This window comes from Medicago truncatula, chromosome 6 (genome assembly GCF_003473485.1).
Source record: "Medicago truncatula cultivar Jemalong A17 chromosome 6, MtrunA17r5.0-ANR, whole genome shotgun sequence".
Taxonomy (NCBI): Eukaryota; Viridiplantae; Streptophyta; class Magnoliopsida; order Fabales; family Fabaceae; genus Medicago; species Medicago truncatula.
In genome coordinates this window covers 11,976,050-11,992,950 of record NC_053047.1, presented here as the reverse complement: position 1 = coordinate 11,992,950, position 16,901 = coordinate 11,976,050, and the positions used below count along the sequence as shown (strand labels likewise).

At 31.5% G+C, this 16,901-nt stretch overlaps 1 pseudogene; it reads left to right on the top strand.

Moving 5' to 3' along the window:
- Positions 1 to 717, top strand: LOC25496007 (probable membrane-associated kinase regulator 6; annotated as a pseudogene).
- Positions 718 to 16,901: the final 16,184 nt, after the last annotated feature.

Here is a 16,901-nt window from a genome sequence, read left to right as displayed (position 1 = left end):
ATGGAAACATCTCATCCTATTTCAATTGAAAGTTTTTCTAATAGTTGGTTAGTAAACCCTAAACCAAATTCACTTGTAGAAAGCCTTGATGACTCCTTTAGAACTTCTCTTGATGCTTATGATGAAGCTTCTTCTTTCATTGAAATGAATCCAAAAATGCCACCTTCTAAAAGATTCTTTATAAACTCACAAGATTTTAAATTTCATTTTCCAACCTCACATTCTTCTCTCAATCTTGTTGATGCAGACCAACTCTTTTCCAATGGTTACTTTATGCCATATTTTGTTTAATCATTGAAAACTGAACCATATGAATATGATTCATCAGATTCAAATTCAACATCAGCTTCTTCATCATCATCACATATACCACAAAAAGTAGTTCCTTTAGAAAATTCAGGAATAACAATAATGAAAATGTGTAGAACATTATCAAGGAGAATGTTTCAAAAGTATTTTAATTTCTTTAGGCATTTGGGAAGTAAATTGAGGGGTCACAAATCAGGACCAAGACATGAAAATGTTGGGAAAAGAACTCAATCAGTGAAGAATAAGAAAGGAAATTACCGTGAATCATCTCCAAGAATTAGTGTATCTTATTCTAAGGAAGATTGGCGTGTGTCTTGTGATTCTGAAATTTCAATTTATAATGCTGTTCTTCATTGCAAAAGATCCATTGGTATGTCCAAAAAGTTCCAAATTTCATGTGTATGTTAATAGATAGAGTTATTTACAATATTTATTTGAGACTATAACTTTTTTCACTTTATTCATTGCAGAAAGAATGAGTTAAGTATGATAGAGTGAATATCAAAGAATGGAAATAGGTTTAAAACCATCATTTAGGCCGTGACATCACGGATTCGGATGTCTCTATTACCACATGAACACGATCGAGGATGTGTATGTATCAAATGTATTAAATTACAATTTTTTGTGAATGTCTAAGATTGCAACCGTGACTGCAATTTAAAACTATGGCGCAGACAAGGCCAATGGATTATATGGTTTATGGGGTATTATTTCAACCTTTGCCATAAAATTTGGGAAAAGAGGAACTATAGTACAATTTTGTTTGTTTATCTTCTTAATATGGGAAGTTTTTTTTTTTTTTTTTTTTTTTTTTACAATATATGAAATCAGTGTTCGAATATTAGTGAAGTTGTAGAATTGATTTTGGGATTGAAAATGTATGTTAAAGATGAAATTGATGAATATCATGTATATACTATATTTACTTATTGCCCATTCTCCAAAATTGATATATGGAATGCCTTGAATTAGGGTTTTTTTGGCATTACATTTTTGACATGATTGACACTTGCAAAAAATATGATAATAGATGCACAAAGTCATTGTATTGTATTGCATGTAGATCTATAATTAAGTTTCTATCACGCACACATTTCAGTTTAAGAATATTTAGTGATGTTAGATTTCATCGTCTTTCTTAACCTCGAATGATGAACTTAAAATGGGATACTATTACTGTGAAATGCAAGTTCTAAAGTTTATGGGCAGTGGTGTTTGGAGCTTATTTTTCGAATTCACCAAAACTTTGAAGATTTCTGTGTATCTATCGGTGTATTTTCCATCCTTGCATTGGTGTGCATATTTTTAGTTTGTTAATTCAAGTTAGAACAAGTGATTAGTGACTTAATCATGTTTGTTTGGTTAAGATCACATAGTAATCAAGTTAGTTTTGTTTGTTATGAAGTTAGTTACATTTTTGCTAGATTTTAGCATTAGGTTGTTAGGATTTGAGAGCTGATTTGTTTCTAAAGTAACCTCAACAACATCTTGTGTATATAAGCAATTGTATTGTTTGATTCACACCTAATGAAATCACATTCTTCTATTCTTCTTATTCTCCATCCTGACGATATTGTATTGTGGACTAACATTCTGAGAACATCCTGCCAAGAATGATAATACATGGTGTAACAGACTGATCTGGTGTGATCAAGATCTTATAGTGTTAGTCAGAATTTTTTGTTAACATGATACTATAGTGGATAATCTCACACGAGGTGTGGGGACTGGAAGTAGCCGGATTTGATGAACTAGGATAATTATCTTGTGTTATTGTTCTTCCATTTCTCTTTTTATTTAAGTTACATGATATACACACACTATCACACTCATATTAATATTTATTAATCTCCAGAATATTATGGTACTAATTAATCACAACCAAATTAATCCAGAGTTCTCTGGTCCGAACTTAATCATTAATATCGCTTTATGTTTAAATTAAGCTCACGAACACAGACATGTATATATTAGATTTCAACTCTTGATTCGACATCAGTAAAAAAAATAAAATTTGAAGCATTATTATATGTAACAAAAATGTGTATAAATATTTAGATAACATCAAAATAAAATAAAAAAACAAACAAATTTTGTTAAAAAAAACATTATTATAAGTAACAAAATTTTGTTTAACTATACAGATAACAAAAAAAATTACAAATTGTCCCTGTGAGCTTAGCTCAACTGGCAGGGACATTGCATAATTTATGCAGGGCCGGGGTTCGAAACCCGGACATCCCGCTTCTCCACGTTTAAATGTGTGAGCTCTAGCCACTAAACTACTGGACCAAAAAAAAAAAAAAATTTGCATTCTAATAATTAAAACAAAACAAATTTGGTTATATTATAAAAATAATATTTGGAGATAGCAAAAAACAAATCTGTTTCAAAAATATATCATTCGACTGTTTGCTGGATTTCCCTATTTCTTTGGGGTTTCTCTATTGTTTAAATAATTAGATAACAACAAACCAAAAAAACATGTTACAAAAAACAAACAAATTTACTTTTTTTTTTTGAGCAAATTTACTTGAGTTGGAGATAAATACACATTCTTATTTCTTAGAGGTTCCTTTTTTTACGAAATTCCATAGGGGTTTCTCTATATAATAATATATATATCATTCGAATGTTGTTAAATATTTAGATAACAACAAAATAAAATAAAAGACAAATTTTGTTACAAAAATACATTATTATAGGCAACAAACTTGAGTTGGAGATAAATACAAATTCTTGGAGTATTTCTTAGGGGTTTATCTATTCTGATTATAAATACACATTCTTATTCTCCCTTTGATTACCAAAAAACGATGTTTACACTTTTTCTTTTTCTCAATCTTGCCTTGTCAATCTTTTTCTCAATCATAGTATTTTGTATTTGTATTCATTATAAAGCTGCAAAGGAAAATCTCAACCACAACGAAGAAAAATCATTTTGGTATGATTATGAAGATGATTTCTATAAATTTCACCATCTTGAAGAGTGTCAAATTAGCACCAATTTATACGGGGCAAGGATAAATTGTGAAGAAAGAAAATTTTTAATAGATTCTATAATAGATGCACACTATGCCCTAAACCTAGCCCCGGAAACACTTTATCTTTGTGTCAATATTATTGATCGATTTCTTTCGAAATTGAATCCTCCCTCAACACCAATAGAGAAAATTAAGTTTGTTCCTCACATCTCATTGTTGTTAGCTTCAAAATATGAAGAAAGACGTAAACTTCATGTTCGTGACTTGGTACACATACCGCCAGAAGTTGTGTGTGAAACCGAGAAGCTTATACTGCAAAAACTGGATTGGAATTTAACAGTTACAACACCTTATGTGTTCCTTGTTAGAAATATTAAGGATGAAGACAAGATGATGGAAAATATGGTGTTTTTCTTTTCAGAGCTGAGCTTGACACATTATTCAATTGTGTGTGACTATAAACCTTCTATGATTGCTGCTTCTGCTGTGTATTGTGCAAGAATTGTTATTGGAAGGTATCCTTTATGGAACAATGATTTGAAGATATGTACCGGAACCGGATACTCGGAGAAGGAGTTAAGATCGTGTGCTATGGTTATGATAGAATTCTGCAATGAAATTTGTAGAGATGGAACAATGCATGTTTTTAGGAAATTTTCAAGTCGAGATTATTGTGAGGTTGCATGTTTTGCTAAAAGAGAAATCTCCAAAAAACTTTTTTATCCTAGAATTTATTGTTCTTTTCAGTTTATTAAGAGCTTCAAAGCCTTATATTAATGTATACATATGTTCGATATTTTTCATCAATTAATGTAGAAAATTTAGTATCAATTTTGGTGAATTTGATATTGGTTAAAAGTGAGTTGAACGTAACGTTATTACCTACCTACAAAATTGATTTTTAAGAGTTGATGTCGTTGTTTGAATAGCTTAGATCAATATTGATTTTATGTGTGTAATTATCCAAGTGGTTTGGATATTTTTCTAAATAAAGAATATATGTGTAACAATATTTTAAAATGAACAATGCTATATGGTGCGATAAATTATATGTGCGAATTTTTGCGAACGCCCAAAGTCACGTGCAGTTTTCTTTCTCATGGTGCTTCCCTCAACTAACATATTTTTTCTTTGCTTGAAATAAAAATGATTTAATTTAAGTTGTTTGTCGGTGATGGTTTTCAGATTTTATAAGCCGTAATCCAAACTAAGCAAAATTAATCCATATCTGGGTAGCTATATCATTTGCACTATTCAATTGCAATTTCAAAAGAGGTGGGTCTGATTGAACTCGGATTGGATATTCGATTAGGGGTTAAATCCTATAGTTTATATAGAAAGAGTATGCAGAGTGAAATATTAGGACCCATGAAATATTATGATGGAAAAGAATATGCAGAGTGAACTAGGGTTGGGAAGCTTCCCCACAATACTCTTCGTCCCCAAACACTCTTTCTGGCCGATTGAGTATCTCTCAGAAAAGAGAGATCTTGATTCATTGATGGCATTTGTATTGCTTTATATTTCTTCCATAGACTTGGCAGAATTGTTGTTTTTGATGTGCCGAATAATTTTCGAATCATTTATAATAGCTCAGTTACAAAACATGTTGCTCAATAGTGCAGTAAAGCATTATTTCTATCACTTAAAGGCAAATTAATTGGAGGAAGAGAACTTACTTGCAGCTATAGAAAGTTTAGTCTGATTGAAACCTTCCAATTCCAAGACTCATTTTGGTATCAATGTATTTGATTATGAAGAATTTTCTCCTAACAAGCAACATCGAAGAAGCGCTATTGCTTAATTTAAAGGCTATGCAACTGACTTATTTTCTCTATTCGTGTTGTTATTTTTTAAGTTGACTCGAGTTGGGGTCCTTATGTTATACCTTGAATTTTTTTAATTATTTTGTAAACATTATTTGAAGTTCGATATGGATGTAAATATATTCTTCAAGTATTTAATCAAGTTTTTTACTAACCCTTTCTATCTTAATTGATAAAATTGAAGGTGGCAAATTGTGCTTATTTCTATTTGAAAGTTTGAACATTTTTCTAAATGTAAATAATCTTTGTCAAGTATTTTCTCAATAGAAACTGGATGAAATGAAAGAACGAAAAGGAGAATATTATCAATAGAATATCGTACTTTTCTGTTCACTTTCTATACATCAAAACGCAAGGCTCGGGCTAGCGTGAGCGTACAACGTAGGTCTCTCACGGTGAAAACTGAATCTTGTTCATCAGATATATGATTATATTATGTAGTGATCAGGATGTTTTACAGGAAACCTTTCTTCCACTGGGTGAAACAGTGTCTATTTGTTTTTAAAAATTCTGTCAACAGTATCCGAAATTAATAACAGATTAATGAGTATAAAAATAAGTGGGTTGCCACGCGTTAGCAACTATGGGCTTTTTTATAGGGGTAGGTAATGGACTTGCTAGTGGGCCTGTTCGCTAGCTGAGAGATAAGTTTAGAAATTTTCTAATCGCACCTTCATTAATTGCGTAATAGCTGAAAATCAATTGTGAGATTAAATCACGTTTGACTAGGCGTGTTTAAAACTGAACTAATAAAATAAAAAAATTGCAAATTGAACCAATCTAAATCGAAACTGCAAAAAACGGCACTTGATTCGGATGTATTCGGACAATTTTTTTACCCAACCGCATGATTTGGTTTGGTTTGCGGTTTTGATTTTACCAATCGAATCAAACCAAACAGCAATATATAAAAAAAAATATATCTAAATAGAAACTTTAAGAAAATGACATTTTTTTTTTCTCTTGTTAAGTTTCCTCTCTGTTTTTTTTTTTTTCCTTTAAAAAACATATTTTTGTGGTACTTGAACTCTTAAAGAATGATAAAAAAATTTAGTCTTTTGTAATTTTTACAAAATTTAATTACTTTTTTTCTACGTTTAAATCTGGTGTACGTAGTTGGGTACATTGTTCGATGAAAATAAAATCGTAATGTTGGATGAAATTTAAAACATTGCTGAAAATATGTTGTGTTTTATCTTTTTAATTTTATTTTAATTTTGAAAACAAAAAAAAATTATCGTATAAGCAAAACTACAACAACCGATCCAATCCAAATTGCATTTGTTTGATTTGGTTTGGTTTGGTTTGGATTTTATTTTAAAAGTCAATCAAACCAAATCAAACAGCATACTTTTTCAGCTTACGGTTCGGATGAATTTTAGCCTAAAAATCGAACCAAACCGCACCGCAAATACCCATACGTTTGACATTTTATGCGGGAGTTAACACACTTAGGAATGTGAATGAGTAAAACCAAAAGGGAGGAGATTAATTTAAAAAATAAGATACGGTTAAAACCAAATGGGTTGAAAATATCAGATTAGAAAAAAAAATCCACTTGTTAACGAGATCATTAACCTATTAAAAATAAGATACATACATAGAATTGTCTATTATTTTTTATATAATGAGTAATATTTTTTTATTAAAGCTTAAAATTGAAACATAGACAAAAAGTAACCAACATAACCAGTAGCTTGAGGTTGATGAATTCATTTGTTGAAGAAAAAATTGTGTTTTTGTAAAGTGGAGAGGGAAGAAGATGAGGTATGTGATGGTTGGAGTGGTAGAAGGGTTGCTTTAAATAAGAGGTGTGTTGTGTAAGTTGTTAGTCTCAGTCCCTTCAATTGAATGAATTAAAAATAAGAAAGGAAAGAAAGTGATGAGGAGAGAAAGGTAAGGGAAAGAAAGAGTTTCCATTGTTTGGAATTCTCTAAAAAGGGTAAGGAAAGAAAGAATTTACGTGGGGCCCACGTGAGAAACCTTTTCATCCATGTGAGGACGGAAAGCTTCAAGAATGCATGTGTTTTGTTTAAATACCCAAAATCCCCCAACTTTTATTAATATATTCTTTATTCATTTTCTTACCTGAATATCTTTAAGAAGTTAACTAAGTACTAAAGATATCGGAGTTAAAGTATTATGGTTTACCTGAAGATCTTTAAGAAGTTAATTAAGTACAGAGATGTCAGATTAAAAGTATTATAGTTTATCTGAAGATCTTTAAGAAGTTAACTAAGTACTAAAGATGTCGGAGTTAAAGTATTATGGTTTACCTGAAGATCTTTAAGAAGTTAATTAAGTACAGAGATGTCGGATTAAAAGTATTATGGTTTACCTGAAGATCTTTAAGAAGTTAACTAAGTACTAAAGATGTCGGATTAAAAGTATTATGGTTTACCTGAAGATCTTTAAGAAGTTAATTAAGTACAGAGATGTCGGATTAAAAGTATTATGGTTTACCTGAAGATCTTTAAGAAGTTAACTAAGTACTAAAGATGTCGGAGCTCAAATATTATGGTTTACCTGAAGATCTTTAAGAAGTTAACTAAGTACTAAAGATGTCGAAGTTAAAGTATTAGGGTTTACCTGAAGATCTTTAAGAAGATAACTAAGTACTAAAGATTTCGGATTAAAAGTATTAGGGTTTTCCTGAAGATCTCTAAGAAGTTAACTAAGTACAGAGATCTTCCCATCAAAATATTTTAATGTTCTTCAGGTAAACCTTATGAATCCTATTCCGATTACCTCTTCCCATCAAAATATTTTAATGTTCTTCAGGTAAACCTTATGAATCCTATTCCGATTACCTCTTCCCATCAAAATATTTTAATGTTCTTCAGGTAAACCTTATGAATCCTATTCCGATCACCTCTTCTCATCAAAATATTTTAATGTTCTTCCGGCAAACCTTATGAATCCTGTTCCGATTACCTCTTCTCATAGAAATATTTCATGTTCTTCAGGTAAATCTTATGAATCCTATTCCGATTACCTCTTCCCATCAAAATATTTTAATGTTCTTCAGGTAAACCTTATGAATCCTATTTTGATCACCTCTTCTCATCAAAATATTTTAATGTTCTTCCGGTAAACCTTATGAATCCTATTCCGATTACCTCTTCTCGTAGAAATACTTCATGTTCTTCAGGTAAATCTTATGAATCCTATTCCGATTACCTCTTCCCATCAAAATATTTTAATGTTCTTCAGGTAAACCTTATGAATCCTATTCCGATCACCTCTTCTCATCAAAATATTTTAATGTTCTTCCGGCAAACCTTATGAATCCTATTCCGATTACCTCTTCTCATAGAAATACTTCATGTTCTTCAGGTAAATCTTATGAATCCTATTCCGATTACCTCTTCCCATCAAAATATTTTAATGTTCTTCAGGTAAACCTTATGAATTCTATTTCGATCACCTCTTCTCATCAAAATATTTTAATGTTCTTCCAGTAAACCTTATGAATCCTATTCCGATTACCTCTTCTCATAGAAATACTTCATGTTCTTCAGGTAAATCTTATGAATCCTATTCCGATTACCTCTTCCCATCAAAATATTTTAATGTTCTTCAGGTAAACCTTATGAATTCTATTTCGATCACCTCTTCTCATCAAAATATTTTAATGTTCTTCCGGTAAACCTTATGAATCCTATTCCGATTACCTCTTCTCATAGAAATACTTCATGTTCTTCAGGTAAATCTTATGAATCCTATTCCGATTACCTCTTGCCATCAAAATATTTTAATGTTCTTCAGGTAAACCTTATGAATCCTATTCCGATTACCTCTTCCCAACAAAATATTTTAATGTTCTTCAGGTAAACCTTATGAATCCTATTTCGATTACCTCTTCTCATCAAAATGCTTCATGTTCTTCAGGTAAACCTTATGAATCCTATTCCGATTACCTCTTCTCATCAAACCTTTATCCTTTTAATATGAAATTTAATTAATATGCAATTTCATTTCAAGTTAATATTCTTTCAAAAATAGAAAAGTTTAACAAAAAAATTATACTACTAAACTTACAAAATACCCAATTTTATAGGGTACCAGCTACATAATTAACCCATTTACTAAACTAATTGTTTTTTTTTTTAAAAGACCATTTAATAAATTAATTTGTGTTTTTTTTTAAAGACCAACTAGTAAATTAATTTGTTTTTATTTTAAAGACAGTTTAATAAATTAATTTGTTTTTTATTTTAAAGACCATTTAATAAATTAAAATTAGCAAGAAGAAATTATTAACTAATTTGTTCAAATGAAAAAAACTAAATTGTATATACATACTCATGAGAAGATTTCCACTAACTAATGTAGGTGAAGTTTAGCCTGGAAAAGGGGAGTTTTTCCCACTATGGAAAAATCCCCTTTTCCCAGGACAGGTGACAGTTGCAACAGGTTAGAAATAAGAAGAAAAAAAAACTGAAAAATTGATTTTTAATATTTTTTCTTTCTTTTAGTGGAACCCACCCCATTTATTCTTATTCCTCTTTCCTTTCTCTTTCTCCTCTTTTTACTCTCTCTCCACGTACACTTGTTTCTTCTTCACAGTGTTCCCAGCAATCAAATTTCATCTTGATAATTCTAATGAAAACAATGAAATCAAATTCCTTCAATAAAGTAGGTATGTTATTGGTACTAATAAAAATAGGGAAATCAAATTCCATCATCAACTTCTTGTGAATTGTTGAAAAGCTTTACAATTTCAAAATTAACAAAAAGAGGAATACGAAAATGAAATCAAATTGTTTTGCAAAATATTTTGCATATGGCTGTAATTTACTGTGAAATGTTGAAATGCTCTTGAAAGATCTAAAACTCAATCAGTTTTATCCAACTTTTTTGGGTTGTTGGTGCTAAATGGGTTTCAATCGGATAGGAATGAATGATTTGGTGTTTGAGTCAGTTTTGGAATAGGAAAGAATTGATGATGATAAAGGGTTTAGAAGAAGATTTGGCTTGGGGTGATGAAGGTTTGAAGGATATGGGTTTGAGTATAAAGGTTTGAAGGATGAAGATGATGTTTGTAGGGATGATATAACTATTTAATAAAATGTAATTTTTTTTTTAAGATAATCGTTGCTTAATAAAAAATCAGCTTAAGTAAATGAGGAAAAATAGTTATGAAATAATTGTTCTTTACTCAATTGGTGGGATCCACAAATTTGGTTCACAATACCAAACAACAAGTTACAACCATTCACATGTCACAAATCTTAGCCATCCAAATAAAAAAATTATTAAATCTATGGTTGTGCAGCTACTATCATTACCATAACTAGGACATGACATGATCATCACATCACTGCTATACGGCCTGCCTTGTAGTCTTTAGCTGACTGATAACTGATGTTTACTTGATGTAGCCTGCCCCACGTGTACAGAGATGTGCAGTATGAGATCGTTTTCCAAAATAACATCAAATCGATGAAATTTGTGGGTATCCTTTTTTCCAATTCAAGTTAAGATAATATTATCATCCCTTCTCACCCCATTAGCTTACACACACGTGGCCCATAAAAATTTTATAAGAACTAAAAATGTTATGAAAAATTATATAGGGACTAAAAATGTTGATGAAAAATATTTAGAAAATAAAAAGTGTAATTTTATTGTACAGGGATTAAAAACAAAATTTTATATATTTACAGGGACCGTTAACTTAATTAACCCTAAAAATATTTACATGTAATAGGGTGAAGTTTTTCTATATTAAAACTCATTATGCCTCTACTGTAAGTCCAATTTGTTCACCACTATATTTTTTTAAGTTTAAATTGAAAATTTGTGATAACCTTATGTAATTCATTTCTGTTAATTTTGGTGCATTGGTGCGAATTTAGGTGTGTATTTGTAATTATATTAGATGAATTTGAATCAAAATTTAAATCCAAATATATTGCAGATAAATTTAACTTACAACTATTTAATTAACTTGTACAAATCTAAACAGTATAGTAGTTGTTCAATTTCAGGGAGTAATTGATCAAAATGGGTTACTCGTTTCTCAAGGTTGTCTCATACCCGTTGATTCATCATATTTGGCATTTGCGTAATATGGCTTAATATGCCTAGAAGTACTACACCATAGATCATCATCATAATACCTAATGTCAGTCTTCTACAAGCAGACATGCATTAAATGCAAAGGATACCACCACTCACATCGCCTCCAATCAGTCCTAACACAATTTGCTATTTTTGCTAAAGACACAGTACTCATATTTTTATAACATTATTTTCTCTTTACAAAATTTTGTATCACTTGGAAAACTACTACACCATATCAGTAGTATAAATAGGGTTGTAGATATACACTCATTTCTCATCACCTTCATTCATAGCTTATAAAAAAAAAACTTAAGATGGAATCCCATAACAAGACGCAGAAAGAAACAAGGTGAGTTGATTTTCATTGTTTTTGTTTAACAAACCCAGCTACAAAACTACACACAACTACGCTAACACTTAACAAAGATTTGATTTTCATTGTTTTTGTTTAACAAATCCAACTACACTAACACTTAACAAAGATTTGATTTTCATTATTTTTGTTTCACCTATGGTTTACAACAGTGCAAATCCAGGAAAAGATGGATCAAATGACATGTTAAGGCACAATAACTTTAAGAGATCACCACATGGAAAGGTATTAACGTACATAATACAACCTTTATGTACTCTTAAATTTTTTCAATATAACTAAAATTTTATTTAACTTATAGATACTTCTAAATGACGACGCTGTTGTTGCTAAAAAGCTGTCATTTACTCCTTCACCCACCAATATTTCCAGCAAGAGGCAGAAAAAGATGTCAGCCTCGGATGTTGCTGCTGCAAAGAGTTGCTTAGCATCTCCAGAATCAACCTCCACCATGGTTACAAGGGGAAAGCTTCATCCGAGACCATTTCGCCCACACATTTTCAAGTCCAGCGGAGGAATCCTTCCAAAGGTAATGATAAATAACCATCAATTTAATATACCATATTCGAAGGTTGTTTAGTAAAAATTTATTTTTCATGTCGTATTTGCGTGTAGTATGTAAAATGCACATTCAGACCAACTGTCGACATGCGTCTGACGGCGGAGGAGGCCATCCTATGTGCGTATATATTCCGAGATGACTTCCAATCGTACGTGCTTGTTGAACTATAATTCCTTTTTATATACTTACCCACTTAAGTTTATAAGAATGTTTTTTTTCATCCATCACTCTCAAGATCATTATTAATCAAATGCTATTTGTTATTGTAGGAAAAATGAGCCTGTTTTTTCAATGGGGGACACCGTCTTTATAAGATTTGAATTTCAAAGTCTTGTCCTCGGAGGATATGTGGGAAGACAAGTAAGAAGTAGTATATTTCTACGGTTCTTGTTTACTTGCAAATAAAATAAAATTTATGCAGTAGAGTGTGAACTTTTATTCTAATATATTTGGTAAAACATATTGATCATATACATGATGGCTTTGAAAGTTACGTGGCCTCAAAAACATGCATTGACCCAAAATTGTAGTGTTTGCCTCACTCCTTTGAGGTAATATGACTATCTGTTGTATATCATACTATATTACAAGATTAGGATTTTGATTTTTCACATAATGTCGCTTTTTCAAATATCTATAGACAGATGTGCAATCAGGTTTTAACGCTGAGAAGCTTGTGGTCATATACATGCATGATTGGATGCCAGCCTTTAAAAAATTGAAACTGGTAAACATTCAAACTACTGCGTATACTAGATAATATACATCTACATGTTGGTTTATTTACAAAATATAACAGTTGATAAACACTTGTAACCAATGGAATTCTTTATTGTGTAGATATATGTCCCTATTGTGGATGAGGTAGGGCACTGGTGTTTGATGGTGGTACACATTGTGGAAAGAAAGATCTATCTGCTGGATTACCATTTGGTTGTAGACAAGGTTGAGGAAAGACACCGTCTGCTGAAACAAATTGTAAGTGCTCATGTAAGCTTGCTATGCGTTTGTTGCTTGGTCCTCACAACGATTACAAGGAGATGCTCGCCCAGGATGCAAAGAAATAGTGGGAGGAGATTGAAACTTTGAAGGCCAACGAGATGAAAGAGTTGATGGGGGGTGCTGTTTAGTAATTTTATCTTGGGCTTGTTGATAGATAATTGACAAGTGTACCAAAAACTATCGAAGTAATAATAAAGTTCGTATCCACGAGTACCATTGTTAATTTCTACTTAGCAAGTTCGTTAAAATAAAGGATGTAGTAAATTTTATGGGTTGCCCTAGGCAGTTCGATTTGGTTGCAATAAAAAGTAAATAAAAGAAAAGAAAATGGTTTGAAAGATGATTGGAGATGAATGATTAAGCCGATGAATCCCCTATTGTTTTATATGAGTAGTTTACCTCCCTTATTGCTAATTACTATTTATTCTTTACGACAAATTAACTAAGGAGTTTTGATCAATCTCTTGACTCAAAACCCTTTCCTAAGTTATAACCTTTTAATCTCTTAAACCGATTGAATAACCGCGGAAGCGATGTCAGAATGTTAATTCATATGTCATGATTCCTAATTTCCTATCTCTAGGATCCTATGTTGAATCAAACAGGATTACTATTTCAGGATTAAAAGCTAGGGTTAGTAGTCAATCAATTCCTAATATCAATTCATGTAATTTCAAGAAGCTAGGGTTAATAGTCATACAAGCAATTATATGAAAGCAATGGACACAAGTAATTCTGAATAAAGACTGAATAACATTATTAATAAGAGAGTATCAACTACTAATTCATATATTACAAAGGTTCATCATGGCTCAATCAAACTAAGAGTTTAGCTAGACATGATCAAATAAATAAACAACATAGTAAAGAAAATAAACCGATAGAGTTCCGTCGTTGATGACTTTTGCTCCTCAATTCTTTCTCAATTTCTATTGTTGATGTTTCTTTTCATATCCATGTGCCTCCTTCTTGTCTCGTGACGCGTGCCTTTTCCAAACCAAAGGAATATAGCCGCCTGCTGTTCCAAACCGCCAGCCGTATCCCCCTTTGTGTGTTACTTCTTCTATATATATATATATATATATATATATATATATATATATATATATAATCAAGTGAACTAGTTTCCTTCCACTTGTTTGCCAATGTACACACACAAAGCCCAATTGCTTTCCTAATATTTCTTTTATTCACACCACCCAAAAGCAAAACAATTGTTCACGTGGCTCATCCAAGTAATTCATACATGGTAGTAAATTTATTCAATCATCGTGGCACGTTGCACATCCATCGTGCCACGATTTTTCCAGCATCTTCAGGTAAATTCCACGCTTCAAACGTGCCACAACTCAGGTCCATCGTGGCACAATTTCTCCAGTAGCTAAATTCTTGCATTCTTCTCCAATTTGTGCAGAACTTCTCTTTTATGAATCTTGAGATGATTTAACCATGTATACAAGCAATTGACTCTCTAAATGCCATAAAAATATCATAAAAAAGACCATAAAAATAATGTAATGACGACTGTCATCACTTGTTCTTTTTGAAATGACCTGATGGGTTGTAATGTTAGTTGTGTTTTGGGCTGAAACTCTTGAAGTTTGATGTTGGCTTTATTTGGTTTGCGTTTATTGTGTACTATTGATGTTTTAAATCCTTGGTTTGTTGTTAAGCTAATGACAATTATGTATTTTGTAATGATATTCTGCCTTGATGATCCTATATTAGGTCTTAAACATTTGGTTGTGTAATATTTCTAGTCCCGGTATTAATGAAGGTTGTTAGTATCATATGTTCCCTTGCCCATTTTCACATTTATTATCACGATTTGTTAATAGTAGGATCAAATGTTATATGTTTGGCTTTCAGATGTACTGTTTGACTATTTTAGATTTAATTTGTTTTTGTATTTATTGAAGATACAGAAATGGAAAAAACATATTAAATGTAATTAATAAAAAATTGGTAAAACCGGTTTCACCTATTATAAACGGTAGATTTTCAGTTTTCACTGTGGGAGACCTATGTTGTATGCTCACGCTAGAACTCGCCTCAAAACAAACAATAGAACTATATCAATTGAATGAGAAGGAACAACTATTCTGTTCACTTTCTATACATCAAAACAACAATACATTACATCGAGTATGGTATTTTTTTTTTGCCTATAATGAACAACTACTACACCTAACATCTAAGAAGTCAAGTACAAAAGCAATATCAATATCTCCAAGCCTGTGCCTGACAGAAGAAAAAAAAAACTGAAAAAAAAAAATAAAGCAATGATGATTAATTAATGAATTATATTACCAAAAATAACAATTACCTACTACTGGTAGTCATGTTAGAAAAAAAAAAAACCTCCAAAGCTGTGACATTATGAAGAAAAACTACGGAAAAAAAATTAAATAAAAATATTATCATAATTAATTAATTAATCAATAATCAATTTATTTACCAAAAAAAAAATCAATTAAAAGTGGATTAAACTTACCGAGCCGCTTACGCCGCTAATGATGATAGAGTTACAGTTTTGTTTGAACCAGGAAACGAGTCGTTCTCGCTGAGATTCGTCGTTGCTAGGAGGTGGTGGAGACGGTTGTTGGTCGGAGGAGGGTGGAGACTGTGAATGTGGAAATGAGTCAATCTCCAAAATCAAACTTTCCGCTAAAAGTCAAATCTTTGAAACATAATCAGTAGTTAAAGAATGTGTCTGTTGCGTAGGAGATATCTGATAGCTAGTTGGTGGAGGTGGTGGTGGATTTGGGGATGAAGAAGGTGGTGATGGATTTGGGAGGAAGTATCAAGATTAACTGGGAATTCGCCGGACGGTGAAGCAGGTTCTTCGTATATTTCCCAATCGTCTGGAATAACCGAATTGGATCTTGACAGATGAACGAGTTCGGAAGCAATGTTGTTGTTTCCGAGGGTATCCTCGTTCTTGAAAGATGGAAAGAGAAAGAATTCTCCACCGTTGAATGTGGCTGTGCCAGCCACAACCACAACGAGAGTTGCAAAGAAAAAAAGAATCCTAATCGAGTTCATTGTGATGTAGTGAATCAGTTGAGAATTGTTGTGAGGGATAGTGAGGGAGAAAGAAGTGAATCAGTTATGAGGAGCAAGAATTGAAGAATGAAGAATTCAATGGGAATGTGATTTGAAAGAAGAAGAATTATATATATAGCAACACGGAAATTGAGCGAGATATAAAGGAAAGGGTTCAAGTTTGTTACAGGTGTTGTGGGTTGTGTTGTGATTGATAACTAGTAACATACACGTGCATCCGCACGGGTACTGGTTGGTCGACGTTGAATTTGACAGTATGAAGTTTACAACTAATAATTTATGTTGTTAAATGTTTAAATGTATCTATATCATGATGTTGATATTAAGGTCAATGTAACTGTACTGGAGCAGGAATGTAATACATATCGCTATTTTTGGACATGATAACAATAATATTAAATAAATAGTGTGGAATGAATAATGTTAAAAATTTATGGATTTGGAGTGTTGGGAAGAAACAAATTAAATTAAATGATTTGGTTGATCACACTTCTTTGTGTTAGATTGAGTTGAGGTATGGGAAGAGTGAATAGTAAATTATAGCAATTGACAGTGTGCATATTAAAGAGGACTGTTTGTACAGATGAAATTTATTGGTAATAATGAAGGCTATCATTTGTTTTGTTGTGATAGCAAGTATTGTATTATAATATATGTACTTCAATGAGGATACACTAGTATTTCAATTTGTACTATATTTTAAGTTG